This window comes from Chiloscyllium plagiosum, chromosome 19, assembly GCF_004010195.1.
Source record: "Chiloscyllium plagiosum isolate BGI_BamShark_2017 chromosome 19, ASM401019v2, whole genome shotgun sequence".
NCBI classification, from domain to species: Eukaryota; Metazoa; Chordata; class Chondrichthyes; order Orectolobiformes; family Hemiscylliidae; genus Chiloscyllium; species Chiloscyllium plagiosum.
Genome location: NC_057728.1, coordinates 23,462,731 through 23,481,606, shown reverse-complemented (window position 1 = coordinate 23,481,606; position 18,876 = coordinate 23,462,731). Strand labels below are relative to the sequence as shown.

Sequence of the window (18,876 nt, the reverse complement as noted above, 5' to 3'; positions counted from 1 at the left end):
CATCCTCACCATCCTGTCTGGCACTGAAGCAACTGTTCCACACCTTCTTTAATATGTTCAGATGATGGTCAGCCTCGTTCCTTAGAGTAAACAGCTGCTCTAAACTGACAGCTCCCCTCTACAGGACATGAATGGGTGCTTGGTGGCTCCTGCCAATTGGGCGGCATGGTGGCTCAGTGGTTAGCACTCATGGGACCAGGGTTCAATTCCAGCCTCGGGTGAGTGTCTGTGTGGAGTTTGCACATTCTCCCCGTGTCGGCATGGGTTTGCTCCGGTTTCCTCTCACAGTACAAAGATGTGCAGGTCAGGTGAATTAGCCACGCTAAATTACCCATAGCGTTAGGTGCATTAGTCAGAGCAAAGTGGGTTACTCTTCAGAGGGTCGGTGTGGACTTGTTGGGCTGAAGTTCCACACTGTAGGGAATCTAATCCAAAACCCTGCCTTTTCGGATCACATCCATCGCTTGGCTTAAAACAGGATCTTTTCTTAATTCCTCATTTATGCCACTATCATCAGAATCTTAAAGCTACTACTAGATTTCCTTGCACTTGAAGGCAGGGGTAGCCTGGACAATGCATTTGCTTTTGTGTTTTGTTCTGATTGCCTGTATTTTATATTTTACATTTTATTGTGCGAGTGCTACAAGAGGAGTAGAGCCCACTCTGAAGCTGACTGGCTGCCGTTGGGAAGTCCTAGTGTACAAGCCAAAGTTTGATGTGAAAGGACAATAATTTGTTAGCAGAACATGTGCCACCTTTGTAAGTAATGGTAAAATTTTCTCACACTGATAAATTATGCTGAGGATGTCCTTCTGTAATTGGACATATCTCATCTCTGCACTAGTGAGACCACACAAAATAAAAACAAAACCAATCGGCCCATCCTCAAGGGGTTCAAGGATTCAGGGGAAAAGGCAAGAGAATGGAGTTGAGAAATCTATCAGCTATGATCAAATGGTGGAGCAAACCCAATGGGCCAAATGGCCTGGGAATGTTGAACAACAACATATAAGAAGAGGTACAATCCTAAAGCAGGTGCAGGAGCAGAGGGACCTGAGGGTTTATGTACTTAGATGATTGATGGTGACAATTACTAAAGCATACAGTATACTGGGATTTATTAATAGGGGCAAGAATTCAGGATAGAGGAGATAATGCTGAACTTCTATAAGACAATTGCTAGACCTCAGCCGGTATACCGTTCTGGAGAGTGCCACACAATAAGAAGGTTGTAAATACATTGGAGAGAATGCAGAAGAGATTTGCAAAAATAGTTCCTGGGATAATAAATATTAGTTATGAGACTAGATCGGAGAGATTGATATTTTCTTCTTGGAAAAATGGCTCAAAGGAAATCTGATGGACGTTTTCAAGTTTTCAAGAAAACGCGAGGTAGAATAAAGAAGAAGAAACTGTTCCACTCATAAATGGACTTAGAATGACAGGGCATACATTTTAAATGATTTTCAAAAAAAGCAAAAGTGATGTGAAAAGAGTTCTTTTTTTACACAAAGAATGGTTCGGGTCTGGAATGTACAGGGAAGTTTGCTGGAAGCAGGTTCAGTTAAGTTATAGAAAGGGTCTTTATATGATTATGTAAAAAGAAACAATGTGCATGGTTATGGAGAAAAAGCAGGAGAATGGCGCCAAGTCATAATGATCATTTGGAGAGCTGTTGCAGACGAATAGGCTAAATGGCCTCTTTCTGTGACGTAACAGTTTTGTGATTCTATACAAGGGGTAAGTTTGCATCTGCTGTGCCTGCATGAAAATGTTCTGTGGGAAGTGGAGTTGTTGGTACCAATGACTGGGGAGTGAAATTTTGTGCTGTCCATAACAAGAACTATTTATATTTGAATCTGCAAATATGCTTTTTGAAAGTCTTTTCTTTAACCTAAAGTGACAACTATATAATTTTAAAAGACAGGTTTATTTCATTTTTCATTTTTTTGTTTGTTCAGTTTTTTTAAAATTTAGCCTTTTTTACTGAAGAAATAAGGAATCCATTATAATGTAAACAGAAAGCACTGAAGAAATTCAGCAGGCAGGTAGCATCTGTGGAGAAACAGAGTTAATCTTTCAAGCTCAATATGACACTTCTTTGGATCTGACGGGTGTAATGGAAAAATGAGTTTATGGGTTTTATGCTGTAGAAAAAGTGAGTAGCAGGAGCAGCTGGAACAGATGGTCAAGGTACCACACAGCAAATGGTAAAGGGAGTGCTAATGAATTGTAAGTAAACCGTGTAAGTAGGTCGGTTGCAATATTCGACTTATGTGCACTCATTTTTCAATTATGAAAAGAAAAATAATCTTCTAGAAAAGTGTACATTATTTTATAAAATTAAGTTTTATTACACAATATCTATTTTGATATTTTAATAATATTGCTCCTTCAAATTCTCCATAAAACATGTTTGTGCTTTTGTAATTTCTTTTGACTTTAAAAATAGAAGGGGAAAATGATTACTTAGCAACTATACAAATTTAAAATAAACTAACAATGCAGAATGGCCCAGATTCTTTGATAGTCAGTACTGCAAAGTCGTTACTCAACCATGCAGAATTCCCTGTAGCAGACTCTGTAGGAATTGAAGATTCTACTGGGCAGTTCCTCTATGCCTGGAACCCTCTGAATATCTCCATTTAAATTAGACAATTCAGAGGTTTCTGATGAAGATTAGTAGATAGTTTCTCAGGAAAGTTATTACATACCCAGTGTAACCCTCAGTAACTGTAAAATTGCATCTCCAATTTACCTGAAACACTCCAAAACCTCCTGGCTTCGAAGCTTTACATCTCCCTGACACTCCCTCTCACTCCAGACCCAATCAGACCCCAAGATCCAGCATTCTTCCTTTATGCCCATGGCCTGTAAATCCCCCTGGGACCTTCCTGTCCCTGCTCTGAATCAGACAATCCCTACCTGCTACCAGACCAGACAATCCCTGCCCACCACCGGACTCAATCACCCCTTCTCCTAATCCAGACCTGAAAGCCCCTGCACTCTATGACCCGGCGCTGACTCCCCCAGTCTGAACCCAAATCCCATTTCCTCACACTGTGTCCAACACCTATGCCTTGTTGCCATATCCAACCCCAATCTCCTATTCCAGACCTGATCCCTCTCCCACACTTTAGAGCCCTTTCCACCAATTGGGGCCCTACATCTCTGTCCTGCAGCCAGCCTAAACAAGCCCAACTGCGCCCTTATAATCAGACCTAACAAAAGAGAAACAGAAAAATAAATGCTGTTTGTCAGCCTCCACATATTTGTTTTATCTTCTCCTAAAGGCTTTAACTCTTTGCTAGGGACCATTTCCAAATAGCCATTTTGATAAGTACTTGGCAGCCAGCAACAGCTTGTAATCCAATCTGTACTTTCAATATTGCATCAACAGACCATTTTCTCCAGCTGACACTCAGAAGCAATTAGGGACAGGAAATAACCAAGAGACTGTAAGGCCACTTGTAGCTTTCAACATCGATTTGTAAATTAAACCTTTGTGATCTTGTATGATATATTTAGCAACTAAACCATACAAGATACTTTCTTTGCAGCACTTTAAAATAGTTCACAGTAGAATAGGAATATTTAAAGGTAGGCAAGTTTCTAACTGGAGATGGAATCTGAAAATTGACCACACAAAATACTTTCTGATACAGTTTGTCATAGATTTGTTGATCAGCATCTTGATAATCACATGGATATCACCAATCAGATCCTGCACTGTTTTGTAAATCTGCAAGATGGAAACGATGGCTCAACTTGAGCTGTTTCTACCATTCAAACGTATTGTCATGTGTGTTGCCCTATGAAACGTTTGCTTGACAAAAATTGTGAGTTGAAATGAGCTGGTAGTGTTAAAATCTAAATATAGCTCTCAAGTCATTTGATCTATAGCTTCCTTAGACAAAAGTAGCATTGTTCTTCGATATAATTTACAGATCGTAATATAGGAGGTGGCATTAACTCAATAATTTCTTACTGAATTGAAAGGCATATTGCCGTATTCCAAGTTGTTCAGGGTTGTTCCATTTAAGTCACAAATAAATGCCCAATGCATGAGGCACCTACGTGTCTCTTGCCTCTTGTCCCTTCACAGGTGGTCTGCTTTTCCAAGTCCAGGACAACCATTCGCTGGTCCCCTGGAATAGTCAGGCTAAGCACAATGTCAGAAGACTAACAAATCATTTGTGTCTACCTCCAGAATAGATGACACAAAGAACACTTCAGAAATTGAGGGAAATTCAAAAGCTTCTTATTTTGGCTGAGTTGTATCATGTTTTTTGGAGGATTGGTTATGGTAAGGCCTGGTGGGATTTCCTGCCTTATCTTCACAAATTTGCTTCAATTAATTACCTCTCCCTCTGTATGATATCTCCCATGTTTGAATTCCACCCATTTTACCACTCACAATTTCCAGAACAACTCAAACTCAGCAGATCTCTGCTGAAACTTTGGTATCTTCGACCCATGTCATCTTTTAAAGCTTGTTGTGCACATGGGTGAGCATTGACCTTCCGAAGCTGCCCTCCCTGTCAAGGATAGAGTCTAAACATTTTGGAGAAAGGAAGATGGCACAGTGATTTTCTGACAGGGACCTGGAGGTCCTGGTGAATGGGCTTGACCAGAAGAGATGCAATCTGTTCTTTGGAGAGTTGGCAGAGGGGGCCACACCACCCAACCCTTCTAGCCTGGTCTGAGTTTGCCATCTCTAGATGTGGAAGAAAGGGCAGAAAAAAGGTCAATTCTGTCAGAATAAGTGCCACACCTTCTGTCTGCAACTTCTTTTCAACAAAAAAGTCCACCCCTTTGTTAAATTTGTCTTTCCTCAATTCCTCACCCTCAGACAGTTACATTTTCAACATTACAATTTTCCTATCAATTGGATATTAATAACAAGTCAGTCTTATCATCCAGAATTAATGATTGACTCGTGTCAATCTGGCCAGAAAACAAAACTCCAAACATGGTAATTTCTGGAATTAAAATTTACCCAAGTCTAAATACAATAATTGCAAAAGATACACTTTTACCAAAATTTACAAACCAAATTTTTGAATCAACATTTTACAGACTTTTGCTTTACACAACCACTGATTGTTTCTTAATTACATTAACTGTACTTGTTCCACACTAATACAGGCACACACAACGCTTTCAAATCACCATACATTCCCAAAATGCAAACTAACTTCAAAGTATTGCCAAATCTCAAGCTCCAGGCAACAAAAACACACAAATTGTACAAGACAACATTTTGCAACCAACAAACAAAATTTAAACCAGACCACAAAGAGTTAACACTTTACAAGGTTCAGTGCACTGGCACAGTTCAGGAACCTGGCGTCCAGTTCTCTCTTTCTCCAGTTATTACCATATTCCATCTTTCTGAGGGTCCTAATTGTGCTAACACACCCAAATCCAGAGTCTGCCACATTCCATCCTGGAATACAGAAGGTTTCCAGTGCATCAGGTTGCTTTTCCCTTCTCTTACACATTTTTCTGAATCCCATCCTCGTCGCTAAAAATGTCTTGGCTCACAGGGTGTATCCAAGCTGTTCTTTTCAGATTTCGTTAAATGTAGTTAAGAGAAGACTTGATAACCAGCAATTTGCTTAAATACGAACATTTATTGGGTAATAATAAAAGATGGAAAAGGAAGGAAAAATGAAAGATTGAACAATGACCATCTATTAAGTAATAAAAAAAAATGTAAAAAGGAAGGAAAACAAAGCAATGAGCCACATATCCTCCTGCATGTCGGGGACCCCTTGATCGATGGCTGGTGTGGAGGCTTAGCTTTGTTCCTGGCACTGTTCATGATCCCAGTCCGAGGTGAAATCCAAAAACTTGAAATGAAACTCTCTCTCTTATACAGTGTAACAAACAGCCAGCACAGAAAAGCAGATACTGAAAATAAGCTGCTTGCAAGTGCAGAAATCAAGTTTTGATTGTGCATTCTGCGGCACGTACTGGAATGTTCACAAGACTCATTGAAAGTCATGCAGCTGTCGAATATTATCAACAATTTTAGCCCTTCAGCCCATCCTACACCTCACATATTATAGTGAGTGGTACAACTGGTGCATGCTGGGGAAAGGTGTCCCGAAGAACTGTGCAACAGCACAGAGACCATATGGGTTTGGTGGAAGTGGAGATGGGGAGTGTTGGGATGTGGGAGAGGTGGTGGGAAACAAGTGAGGGAAACTGTTGCATTCAATTATAAGAATGGCAGTCCAGGAGCTCTGGTAGGAGATCGTTGTAGTAACAAGATGGAGTGAGTATCTGGGGATACTTTAAAGTTAGTTTGCATTTTGGAAATGTGTGGTGATTTGAAAATGTGTTGTGTGCCTGCATGTGGCTGTATTAGTGTGGAATATGTACGGTTAATGTAATGTCCTTTTAAGAAACCATCAGTGGTTGTGTAAAGCAAAAATCTGTGAAATATTGATTCAAATATTTGATTTGTAAAACTTGGTAAACATGTACCTTTTGGAATTGGCTCTGTGATATATTTGGACTTGGGTAAATTTTAATTCCAGAAATTACCATGTTTGGAATTTTCTGGCCAGCGTGAACTTCCAATTTCTGTTTTGACAGGAGTGAATCTTTAATTCCGGATGATAAGATTGAATCATTGTTAATATCCAATTGATAGGGAAATTGGAATGTTGAAAATGTGGGCGAAGGATTGAGAAAAGGCAAATTTAACAAAAGGATGGGCTTGTCCTTTTTTGAGGTTGCAGTCAGAAGGGTGTGACACCTACTCTGACAGAGAATTGACCTTTTTTCTGTCCTTTCCTCCAACCCTGGAGATTGCAACTTCAGACCAGGCTAGAAAGGAGGGCTTTTCCTTTGCTGAAAGTCTACACACTGATTCCGTCAAAGGAAGAGGAGAGATAAATGATGTAATTATATGCAAGAATTTATCCCAGCCCCTTTGTTAAATCTATATTACTAACTAACCAATTCTGCCTGATGTAGAATGGATGGAGCTTGTTTGTTTTTTTAGAAATTTGAGACATTGAAGGCTGAACCCATTTGCAGACTTTCAATGTCACAACACAGTGATGGATGAGGCAACCTCAACCTATTAAGCCATTCATCAATAACACATTTCAGTATTGGGGAAGTACTGTGGAAATATTAATTGTAGCGAGTGTCAAGGATGTCGAAACCACTGAGCCTAGGTATACTTAAGTGCATCATGACAAAAAGTATATTAAGACTCATATGCCCTGGTATTCTAAAACATTTAAATGGAATAGTTACCTGAAAATTTAAAGGATTCTGGGAAATGAAAAAGTGCATGCACACAGTCTTAGTGGTTTCAACACATACAAAAGTACAAAACTGACTTTAAGGGAGTAAACAGATTATTGAATTTGGACAAATTTACAGAGGGATATATCAAATACTAGAATGAGTTATCAAGTAACTGCTAAAAAACGGAGTCATTTTAGAGAAAGAACAATCGAAGTCTGTTGTGCCTGAATCAAACAGAAATGTTTGACTTCTGTTTTAAAATATTATAAGATTATGTTCCATGGACTACAAATCTCAACAGATGTTTGGAACTAGATATGATGGTAATAGTTAAATTGAAAAATTGGATGAGACAAAGTAATTAGGGATGGCGGTTGGTGGCAAAGAAAGAAAGACAAAAAACAAATAGAATAATGGGTTGAAATGGCAATTGAGATTAAAATGTATTTTAGTGAAGAGGAAGTTTAGATAAGAGCACCAAACTGTTAGCTTTCTCTTGGTGATGTTTATGTCCTTGTCTTTCTTTTTAAGAAAACTGAATTGGTGATCAAGCCACTACCCAAGGCATCGGGACCATACATGGAGAGATAAGTAAAACCTCATACATCATTTGATGAGATTATATGGGAGTCAAGAACACGTGACATGGTCTTGGGACACCGATGTAAGTGTGCGAAAGTAAATGCTACCTCAGCGGTAAGAAACAAGAGACGGTACAAAAACATGCATTGAAGAATGGGTCTCAGACATGTACACATATTTGACAAAGGAATTAGTGGCTTGGAAGAGCACAAAAACATAGCTTAAATGATAAGGCACTGTCACAAAATCCATAGAGAAACAGATTTTAACGCAATGAAAGTAGTATGTGAAAGGGATGTCAGAAGAATTATGATCAAAGTATAATGTGTGATTGGCTATTAAGTCAAAATGTTGCAGGAATGCAAGAATATGGACTCTGGGAGGAGTAATGGTGGACTGAGTGAAAGGGGCCATTGATTGACATACAGATGCCCCATCTTGAGCATTTGTATTATTAAACCAGCAAGTGAAATTGTAATGTGTTGGGACAGTTAGTGTATGTGAAACAAGGCTGAACTAAGACTCAGGTGGTGTAGGAGTTTGGAAAAGTAAAACGTGGAAAGCATAAGCTGAATGCAAAGCCTGATGAATGTTAGAGCTGTATTGTTTGATGCCATATATATTGCAGCTCAATGCGGGTACTTGCATATGGAGGTAGTTACCACTCAATGATACATTCTTAAAATTGGCAAGGAAGGAAACATCAAAGAAGCATCCTCAAGACGGATACAGGTGAAGAGACCTGGAGAAATTTTGAGTCCATTTATGGTGTTATTTTACAGTTTTGAGGTGAGGTAATCTGTGGATAGAGAACTAAAAGATAAAAAGTAGCACAAATTAAGGAATCTGAATCTGGAATATACTGAATCCTAGAGCAAATATATAAATAGATTAACAGAAAAATTTAAAATTGACTAACAGCCAGCTAATCTCGCACACTTTTTGCTTCCCTCTCTCCTTGCAGGTTTTAAGGGCCTTCAGCAGGAACAGGATCCTCAACTCCAGGACAGGAGTCAGAATAGATTAAGTTGCGTGTATATAAATGCGACACGGTTGCACTTCAACTGTAATTAAGGATATTATTGCTATTAGCGTAAGCATGGAAAACTAATCTTCTGTGGGCTCCCCTCAATTTTGAGATCATTGGAGGAAGACAAGCACGTGGCATGACTCGCTGATTTCACCATGGCCATAATCGAATGTCAGACGTGGGTATATATTGAAGGGTTGGTTCCCACAGGTCACTGCAATTAATTTAGTGATATGGCCGAATGTTGTATTGTTCGTATTGGTGATGGTTATTTTCCTTGTAGTTTTATTCTTCTAGTGCAGATTACATACTCTTATTATATGTCCTTGAGCAGCTGTTGCTGATTTGCATCTGCATCTGCAATTGTAACATGCGCTGTGACATATCATTGAGGTGGATTGTATCGGATGGGCTGAATGGCTAAAACGGTTGATGATATATGACAGCTGCATGACATTGAATGAGTGTTGTGAACATTCCTATACGTGCTGCAGACGGCACAATCAAAACGTATTTTCTATACTTGCAAGCAGCTTATTGTCTGTGTCTGCTTTTCTGTGCTGGCTTTGTTACACTGTATAAGAAAGAGAGTTTTTGGATTTCACTTTGGAACAGGGTGAGGAATAGTGCTAGGAACAAAGCTAAGCCTCCAGACCAGCCATTGATCGAGGGGTCCCCGACTTGCAGGAGGATGTGAGGCTCTTTGCTTTCTTCTCCTTCCTTTTTCATCTTTTTTTATTACTTAATAGATAGTCATAGTTCAGTCTTTTATTTTTCCTTCATTTTCCATATTCTATTATTACTCAATAAATATTCATTTTTATGTATTTATTGAAAAAAGTTGACTCTTAAAAAAAAGTTAGAAAAGTACAAAAATACAGAAAAGTAGAAATAATAAAACATTATTATATTACAGTAGTGTTAACGATAACAATTTCTGATATCCAGTTCATTAGAATGTTCTTTCTTGCACAATGTGTAAGAATGTTTAATAGCCTCTTCCCATGCTCACCCAAAGAGGGAAGATTCGGTAATCCCAAAAGAAGGGATACCAGGCCCTCTTTAACTTCAATTCCCAGGATCTTCTCCAGCTCATTCACTATGGCACCCCAGTATCCATGAATCTTGTAGCAGGACCAAAAGCAATGTGTAAGGGTGCCTATGCTGATTTTACATTTGAGACATCCTGGAAAAGATCCTTTCGTAAATTTTGCTAACCTGTCTGGTGCTATACGAGCCCTGTGAAGGATCTTCAATTGCATAGCTTGTGTTTTATTGCATATTGAGATTTTCTTTACATTCTCCCATATATCCTCCCGTGTTTCCGATGAAATTTCTTCCCCCAACTCCTGATTCCAGATCCCATGGAGTCTCTCCGTATCCCCCAAGGTGCTCCCTCTCTTCAGATGGCATATGGTACTAACCAAGAGAGCAGCCCCACACTAGAGCACTCTTCTCTCTATATCCAACTTGTAGAGCTAAGCCAAGAGTGTGGTCGTCTTCTGTCTCTAATCCCTAATCTGAAAGTATCAGAAAAGGTCCCGATTAGGAATCCTGTATTTCTGACTTAATTAGTTGGAAGACATCAAGACCTCGCCCTCAAATAAATCTCCCAAACAGGAGATTCCCTTACTCTCCCATGCTCGAAAGCCAGAGTCCATTGATCCTGGCTTAAATCCTGGAGCTCACTAATGGGGTGAACAGTGAAGTCTTAAGCAAATTTCCCTCACCCTGCCGCATTATCCTCCATGCTTTCACTGTATTTAAGATATTTGGGCTCTCACAGTGCTCAGTCAAGGATCGCATCTTGTTCATAAACAGTAAATTGACAAGAGGACACTTCACCTGCAATGCCTCAACTTGAAGCCATATCGGCCTTGAGTCATTATGCACCCAGTCACCCACATATAACAGCAAGACACCTATTTGTTATCTTTTCAGATCTGAGGGTTCAAACCCCCCCACCCCTCCCCCAATATCCTGAGGAAGTTACAGCTTGGTAAATTTAATTAGGGGGTGCTAACAGCACCAAATAAAGGATCCAAGCCAACCGGTAAACCTCCGCAGCACCTGTCTGGGTAACAACAACAAGAGCATCCTCATAGGCTATAATAGCCAAGGAGGAACATTCATTTTAATCAGGGCTATACAGCCTAGCCATGATATTGGTAGCCCCTCCCACCGCTGCAAAACCTGCTTTATCCTCTCAAACATTTGTACAAAGTTAGCTCTGTACAGCTGAAGGAAGGTAGAGGTAATAAAAATTCCCAGGTAGAGAAAACCTTTCTGCAACCACTGAAAAGGAAACAGCATTCCGTCCTCCAGCCTCGGCCCTTCCACCAATCCTCCCACAGGCATGACTTCTGACTTTGTAAAATTTATCCTGTATCCCAAAAACTGCAGAATAGTTTAATTTACCAGGGTACGGACTTTTTCGGATTAGCCAGAAACAGAAGGACATCATCCACATAAAGAGTAGTTTTGTGCTCCCCAATTCCCACCTTTGGTGCCACTATTTCAGTGTCCTTCCAGGTGGCCTCCGCCAATGGCTCAATTACCAGGGTAAATAGCAGCGGCAAGAGAGGACATCCCTGTCAACTGCCTCTTCCCACATTAAAATTGGTGACTTTGACACCATTCGTGATAACCGCCAGCTGGAGTCTCTATATAACATTGCAACCCACCCAGCAAAGACCTCACCCCCCCCACCCCCAAAATGATCTAGAACATCAAAGAGATATGACCATTCCACCCGATCAAACACCTTTTCTGCATCCAGGGAGGCCACCAAGCCCAGAATCAATGCTGACATACTTGCACTATATTCAATACCCTCCTGATATTATTGGAAGAGCTGCAGTCCTTGGTAAAACTCATCTAGTCCTCTTTTATAATAACAGGCAGCACTTTTTCCAACCTTAGAGCCAGCATTTTGATAAATTTTTGAAGTCTACATTCAACAATGAGATGGGTCTGTACGACGTGCAATCCCCGGGGTCTTTCCCTTTCTTTAAAATAAGGGAGACTTTGGCCTCTAAAAGGGAGGGTGGAAGGCAGTCCTGGCTATACAAATGACTGTGCATCTCCAGAAATGGTTCATGTGCATAAACTCCTTGTCAAACTCACTCGGGAACCCGTCTGCACCAGGTGCCTTGCCATCTTGGAGCTGCCTTACCACCTCTTGCACCTCTTGTATCGTCAGAGGTGCATCTAAAAGGGAGGTCTGCCCTGCATTTATATCTGGGAGGTTTTCTAAAACGGATTCCATTCTCACTACTCCATCCCCACAGCCCTCTAATCAGTATTACTCTGCATAAAATCCCTGAAACCTGGCAATAATCTTTTTCAGCTTGTATGTGATGTTAGCAGTTCTCTTCCTATTAGACACAATGGACAGCGGAGCACCTTTCCTCCTAGCCAGATAAGCCGGGTATCTCTCAATCCTTTGCAAAGCAAAGGTTGTTCGAATATGGGGAAAAGCCAGGTATTTACCTTTTGCTTATGTCCATGTTGAAACAGCCTTTGCTTTGCAAAGGAGACCCCTCTCTTCACCGCTTGTATGAGCGCTGAGTGCAGAGCAACCCGAAGAGCCATGACCCATTGTAACTTAACTATGTTATAATATGACCGGCCTCAAGTGTCTGGAGCTGCCCTCCTCTCTGCCTGATTCTAGTTGTTGAATATGAAATAGTCAAACCCCTTAAATACGCCTTGGTGGTCTTCCAAAGCACCTATGGATTACTGGCTGTAATCCAATTGATGTCCCAGAAAGCACTGAACTCCCTTATAAAGTACTATATAAAGTTGCCATCCCTCAGCAGAAACGGATCTGTGTGTCTGTTCCACTTTGTGGGCGGCATGGTGGCACAGTGGTTAGCACTGCTGCCTCACAGCGCCAGAGACCCGGGTTCAATTCCCGCCTCAGGCGACTGACTGTGTGGAATTTGCACATTCTCCCCGTGTCTGCGTGGGTTTCCTCCGGGTGCTCCGGTTTCCTCCCACACTCCAAAAATGTGCAGATTAGGTGAATTGGCCACGCTAAATTGCCTGTAGTGTTAGGTGCAGGGGTAAATGTAGGGGAATGGGTCTGGGTGGGTGCACTTCGGCGGGTCGGTGTGGACTTGTTGGGCCGAAGGGCCTGTTTCCACACTGTAAAGTAATCTAATCTAATCTACTCTTAGTCTTAATGTCCAAGTACACTGCCACAGGGTCCGAAATAGTTATGTCCCCAATCCTGCAGGCCAACACCAAGTCCAAACAAACCAATGGAATAAAGAACATATCTTCGCCACGGTCCTTTGCTCGACCGCTTCCATGTATCGATTCAGTAACTGAATCTCTTGCTCATGCCTTTCCAGCATGGCAGAAATCAGTTCTAGCGCTGTTTCAATGTTTTTCACAGAGTTTTGTGAACTCCAGTAGTAGATGCTGCTGCTCCACTGAGTTCAAAGGCACTGCCATGGGAGTTGAAGCAGCGGCTATATGTGTACCCGACACAGTAGGAGAGTGCCTAGCCTGCTGTGGTCCTCTTGCTCCTTTTCCCCAATTTGTCTTCATCTCAATGCCAGAACCTCCAAATCCAAATGTAAAAGGTTCTAAGTGTTCTGCCTGCTTTATACTAACAATCTTTCTTAGGGGTGGCTAATGAGGGTTGGGAGGGGTGAGGTGGGGTGGGGGGTAGAAGTCCACTTTGCCTGGGGTATGGCACAGAGCCCAACCCAGCAGACTTTTCAGACTGCCGCCATCTTGAATCTCCTAGCTAATATTCATATTTAAGCAAATTGCTGTAATCGAAGCTTCTTTTAACTACACTTAACCAAATCCAAAAAGTACAGCTTGGATGTAGCCTGTGAGCCAAAATAATCTCACGCATCCCCTTCTTTTCTCTCATTACAGGAGAAGTCAGCCCATAACAGGGCTATGTTAATCTTAATCTACTTTAGATAAATTGGATCAAATTATTATTAGCTTAAACTATTTCAGACATATGCAAATTAATGAGTGAATCTATTAGTTTAAACTGTTTTTGACATATTCAATAAGTAAGTCAGATGTCCTTTTGCTCATTGGGAACCCTTCAGCGATGCTGGCACTAGGAGCTCGATCACAATTTCCATGATACCGTTCATGAACCAGGTCCAATGGTGCAGTCCAACAAACTGTGAAAAGTCCCTGATATTATTGGTATGCTGGATTTGATGTTACATGATCAAGTGTCTGTTCTGTGCACTTTTCCCAAGCATTCCTCTGTGATTGGTTATCAAAAATAAATCCAAGTGTTGCTACGAAACAACTTGTTCTCACGCCAAGTTCATTTTCTTGCAAATCAGCCTATTCTTACATATTTTTCTATTCTCCATCACTTGCTTATTGCCAAATAATTCTTAATGATCTGGTTGAAGATATCATTTTTGGATTCACCCACTAAGTGAATAAGTACCACTTCATTCTCATATTCACCCTGCTGGCATGCTCAATCATTGCACACCATTTCTAAACATTGACTGCGACATTTTCTCTCTTTTGCTTTGCAGGTTCTTCAGGATCTCTATAGAGAAACTGCCAGCTCCCTCAGAAGTGCCCTTCTTGATCTCTGAGGATAAGCATCAGCAAGTCTACCTCTTGCACACCCCACCAATTTAGGTACTGACACCCCAACAGTCCACATAGAAAGAAGAGATATACAATCTGGTGAGAACCTCAGAGCAACTGCTGTGCCCAGGCAGTCATCATTCAGAGGATGTTGGAAACCAGGCACCTGTTCAGTGCCAGGTAGGAGAGGATCCGGAGGTATTGATAATTCACATGCACAGGGAAGAACAGGCGCAGCGGACTGACATCTGAGAGGCAATGGCCCTTGTTGCCAAGTAGCTGCAACAGTAAAGTGAATCATGCAACTGTCTGGCTGCTCAATCCAGCTGCCTATCCTCACAAGGAGACTGGGCAGTGGCAGGAGGCTCCGAGCCAGTGATGGAACCATGCACATCTGGACAAGACTCTGTATTTTTCATTTAGGACACAACAATGGCAGCTGGAGCCATACAACAACAATTGAACCTGCCTGCTCACTCCCAATCCTTGGAAGTTCAAGCCAAGAAGGGTCAACTTATCTCTGGTAAGAAAACCCTTGGCATATCTTGTTTACCTCGACATATGCATCTACGGGATCATGGAATCAGAGGGTCACGCAACACAGAAAAAGACACTTCAGTCCCTGCCAACAAGGTATCCCAAACAGACATCATCCCATTTGTCAGCATTTGACTCTTATCCCTCTAAATCCTTCCTATTCATATACCCATATGCCTTTTAAATGTTGTAATTGTACCTGCCTCCACCACTTCCACTGGCAGATTGTTCCATACTCATACCTCCTCTACATGAAAACGTTACTGCTCAAGTTCTTTATAATTCTTTTGCCTCTCATCTTAAACCTATGCCCTCTCGTTTTAGACTCCCCCATCCTAGGAAGAATACGTTGGTTATTCTCCCTATCCATGCTCCTTATGGTTTTGGGTCATCCACCAAGTGTTCAGGACCAATGGGCTCAGTGCCATGCAGGTTTCCTCTACCCAGTCATGGACCCAGTGAGTGGATTTAGGTGTAGTAGGATGGAGAGAAAGAGTAAAATGTATTGAGGGCTTTTTGGTGATGGGGTTGAAAAAAATTGATCCATCAGAACCAATTATGCCTAAATGTTCTTGATATTAGCTTTCACATGTTCATGTTATGGTTCAATAGTAGGCTCGATGGGCTGTAACAAAATACTCTATGAGTTAAGTGATACTAATTATTAGTGTTAATTTGTATATCAAGCAATGATGAATATATTAAGTGGTAGACATTCAGCAGTTAATATGAACATATAGCAATAAATATATATTAAGCAGTAATCTACTTTAGATATATTAGGAACTAACAAGTGCTAAAACTACTTTAGACATGTTCAACAATGAGACTCACTGTTTCCTGCCTGTCAGGGATCCTGCTTTACAACAGCTAGTCTGATGAACTTGAGGTCCATGGCACCATTTGCAATCCCTGCCCAAGGTGAAGTCCCCTGATTAGGGCAAAGCCCCTGGATCAATTCCATGGAGGCTGGTATCCCATCATTAAGTCACCCTTTATTTACCTATGTCTAGTTCCTAGAATGAAGAGAATTTCTCAGACTCCTGTTTACTTTTTTTCTTTTTTTTTCCTTCTGTAGCTTATCTAGACATTTAACTTCTTTCTGGGTGAAATAACTCCACAGAGGCCAGTATCCCATCACTATCATCCTTCATTTACACATGTAGCATCCTTGACATTGATAGTGGTCTCTCAGAGTGAGCAGACTCTCTGACACACCTGATTTTATCTGTCAGCCAGGGCTACCTGATTGGACTAGGTTAACAGCCCCAATCAGGGATCTCATACTGAATGAGATCCACCTGCCCCTCGTTCCAATCACTACAGTCCCAGATGTTAATACTATTCTGAATCTAAGATTACATGTTGTATAATCATTCTGTGGTACTTTCAGTACTTTTCCAGAATTCCATTATGCTGAACAGCATCTTCAAAACAGTTACTACTGATAAATTTGTTACATGAGTACTCTTCAGTCAAAACAGGCTGTTTTCGCATTAGGCCTGTTTTCTAGCACTTTTCCACCTTCCTTCAATTTCTCATTATCATGTTCAATTAACCCTTAATGATTAACCCTTAGTAGTCTGGTTTGAAGACATTATTTTGTAAGCTTACCACTACAGTCATGAATCTCTGTTTAAGCACTAAATGCATCTTCACACTCTCTGGTAACGTTTCATAGCCACAGATGATGCTTCATATATGGAGATCTGTGGTGAGAGCCTATTGCACCAACTGGAAGTAGGAGTAGCAACGTGTATACATGGCCCACATGGCATTGGGTCATGATGATATCTTTGGTCCCTTCCTCATTCAATATTCAATGTTTGACTCTCTCTATCAAAGAATTGTTCAGCAGTTGCTATGTGGGGGATGCACAGCATATAGACAGTGTCAATGCTGTAGAATGCCAGGGTATAGGTAGCCGGCATGTCTGTGTGCTGTATATTGGATGGGCCTGTGACTAACATTCTTTCCTTTTAAAAGCCCTATGAACTATGTGCTGCAAAGCCTCCCTCACATGTTGAGTCACTTACCCCGGCTACTCCAAGTGTGCTTGCAGCCACTTTCCTCTGCATTGCATACTTTGATTTCCAGTATAATAGAAAGTGACAGTGAGTGCTCCTCTGCCACTTGATGATGAATACTATGAACAGTTTTGGTCACCTTATTTAAAGAAAGATATAATTTTATTGGAAGCAGTTCAGAAAATGTTTGCCAGAATGATACTTGGTATGGAGGTATTGTTTTATGAGCAAAGGGACTTGGGGCTGCTTGGGACAGAAAGCAAGCACAGATGTACAGCCGGTCATCAGGAAGGCTCATGGAATGTTAGCCTTATTTCAAGGGGTTTGGAGTATAAGAGTAGGGAAGTCGTACTGCAACTTTGCAGGGTGCTGGCGAGACCACATCTGGAGTATTGTGAGCAGTTTTGGTCCCTTATTTAAGGAACTATATTGTTTTATTGGAGGCAGTTCAAAGAAGATTCATTAGGATGATTTCCCAGTATGATGGGATTGTTTAATGAGCAAAGGCCAAGTAGGTTCAAAGTCTGCTCACAGGAATTTAGAAAAATGAAAGGTGATCTCATTCAAGATATGGAATTCTTAAGGGGTTTTATAGGTAAATACTGAGAGGATGTTTCCTCTTATTAAAGAGTCTAAGACCAGAGGGCATAATTTTGAATAAAGGGATACAAAATTTAAGACCAAGATGAAGGGTGACATGATGGCTCAGTAGTTAGCACTGCTGTCTCACAGCACCAGGGACCTGGGTTCAATTCCACTCTTGGGTGACTGGCTGTGTGGAATTTGCATATTCTCCCTGGGACTGTGTGGGTCCCCTCGGGTGCTCTGGTTTCATCCCACAGTCCAAAGACATGCGGGTTAGGTGGATTTGCCATGCTAAAGTGCACAAAGCATCTGGGGATGTGCAGGCTGAGTGGATTAGCAGGGTTACAGGAATATGGTGGGGTGGTCTTCAGAGGGCCAGCGTGGAGCTGAATGGCCTGTTACCACACTGTTGGGATTCTGTGAAGTGGAACTTTTTCTCTGAGAGTATTTTGAGTTTTTAGAACTTGCTACAGAGATCTGTGGGGGTAGAGTCTTGTGTATATTTAAGGCTGAGATATATAGAGTCTTGATCAGTAGGGGAATCAAGAGTTGTAGGGAAAATGCAGGAAGTGACATTGGATATTGGATCAGCCATGATCTTATCAAATGGCAGAGCAGGCTCAAAAGGCCTTAAAGGCTTACTCCTGTTCCTATTTCCTATGGTCTTATGGTCTATTAAACAATGAAAAGACTATTGGCTGTGAAGAGGAGGTGGTCAGATTCAATCTTGTTGAAGATGGACATTGCATGGCACTTGTGTAGTGTGATTATTACTTGCCACTCTCAGCCCAAGCCAGAATGATGTCCAGGGTCTAATTGTATGTGGATACTGACTACTCAATATCTGAGGAACCAAGAATGGTACTGAACACTGTGGAATGAGTAATCATCTCTGCTTCAGTCTTGTCACTTGCACTGATCTGCTAATTTGAACTTTTGAATAACCAGCATAGTATGTAAAAATGACATTTGGGAGTCATATCACTGTTCCTGATAATTCACTGCTAACCAAATTCAGACAAACTGGTATTGTATCTCAACATCAACTAACTAACCCACTTACGACACAAATTTGGCCTAGAAAGTATGAAAACAGAATGCCTCTAAAAGATACAAGAATGGAAGAAGCATCTGTAAAGTTGAGTCATTTTTTGATAATAATGGTCACTTGATTAAGCAAGCAAGAAATTAAATTTATATTTTGCTTGATTGTTATCAATGGAGGACATGTATGCACCACATGATGAATTC

At 41.0% G+C, this 18,876-nt stretch overlaps 1 long non-coding RNA gene across 1 annotated transcript; it reads left to right on the top strand.

Annotated features, from left to right (window-relative positions):
* Positions 1 to 436: 436 nt before the first annotated feature.
* On the top strand, positions 437 to 15,093 carry LOC122559592. Its single transcript, XR_006314476.1, has 4 exons — positions 437 to 759; positions 7,804 to 7,936; positions 8,819 to 9,062; positions 14,419 to 15,093. It is a non-coding gene; the product is annotated as an uncharacterized LOC122559592 (long non-coding RNA).
* Positions 15,094 to 18,876: the final 3,783 nt, after the last annotated feature.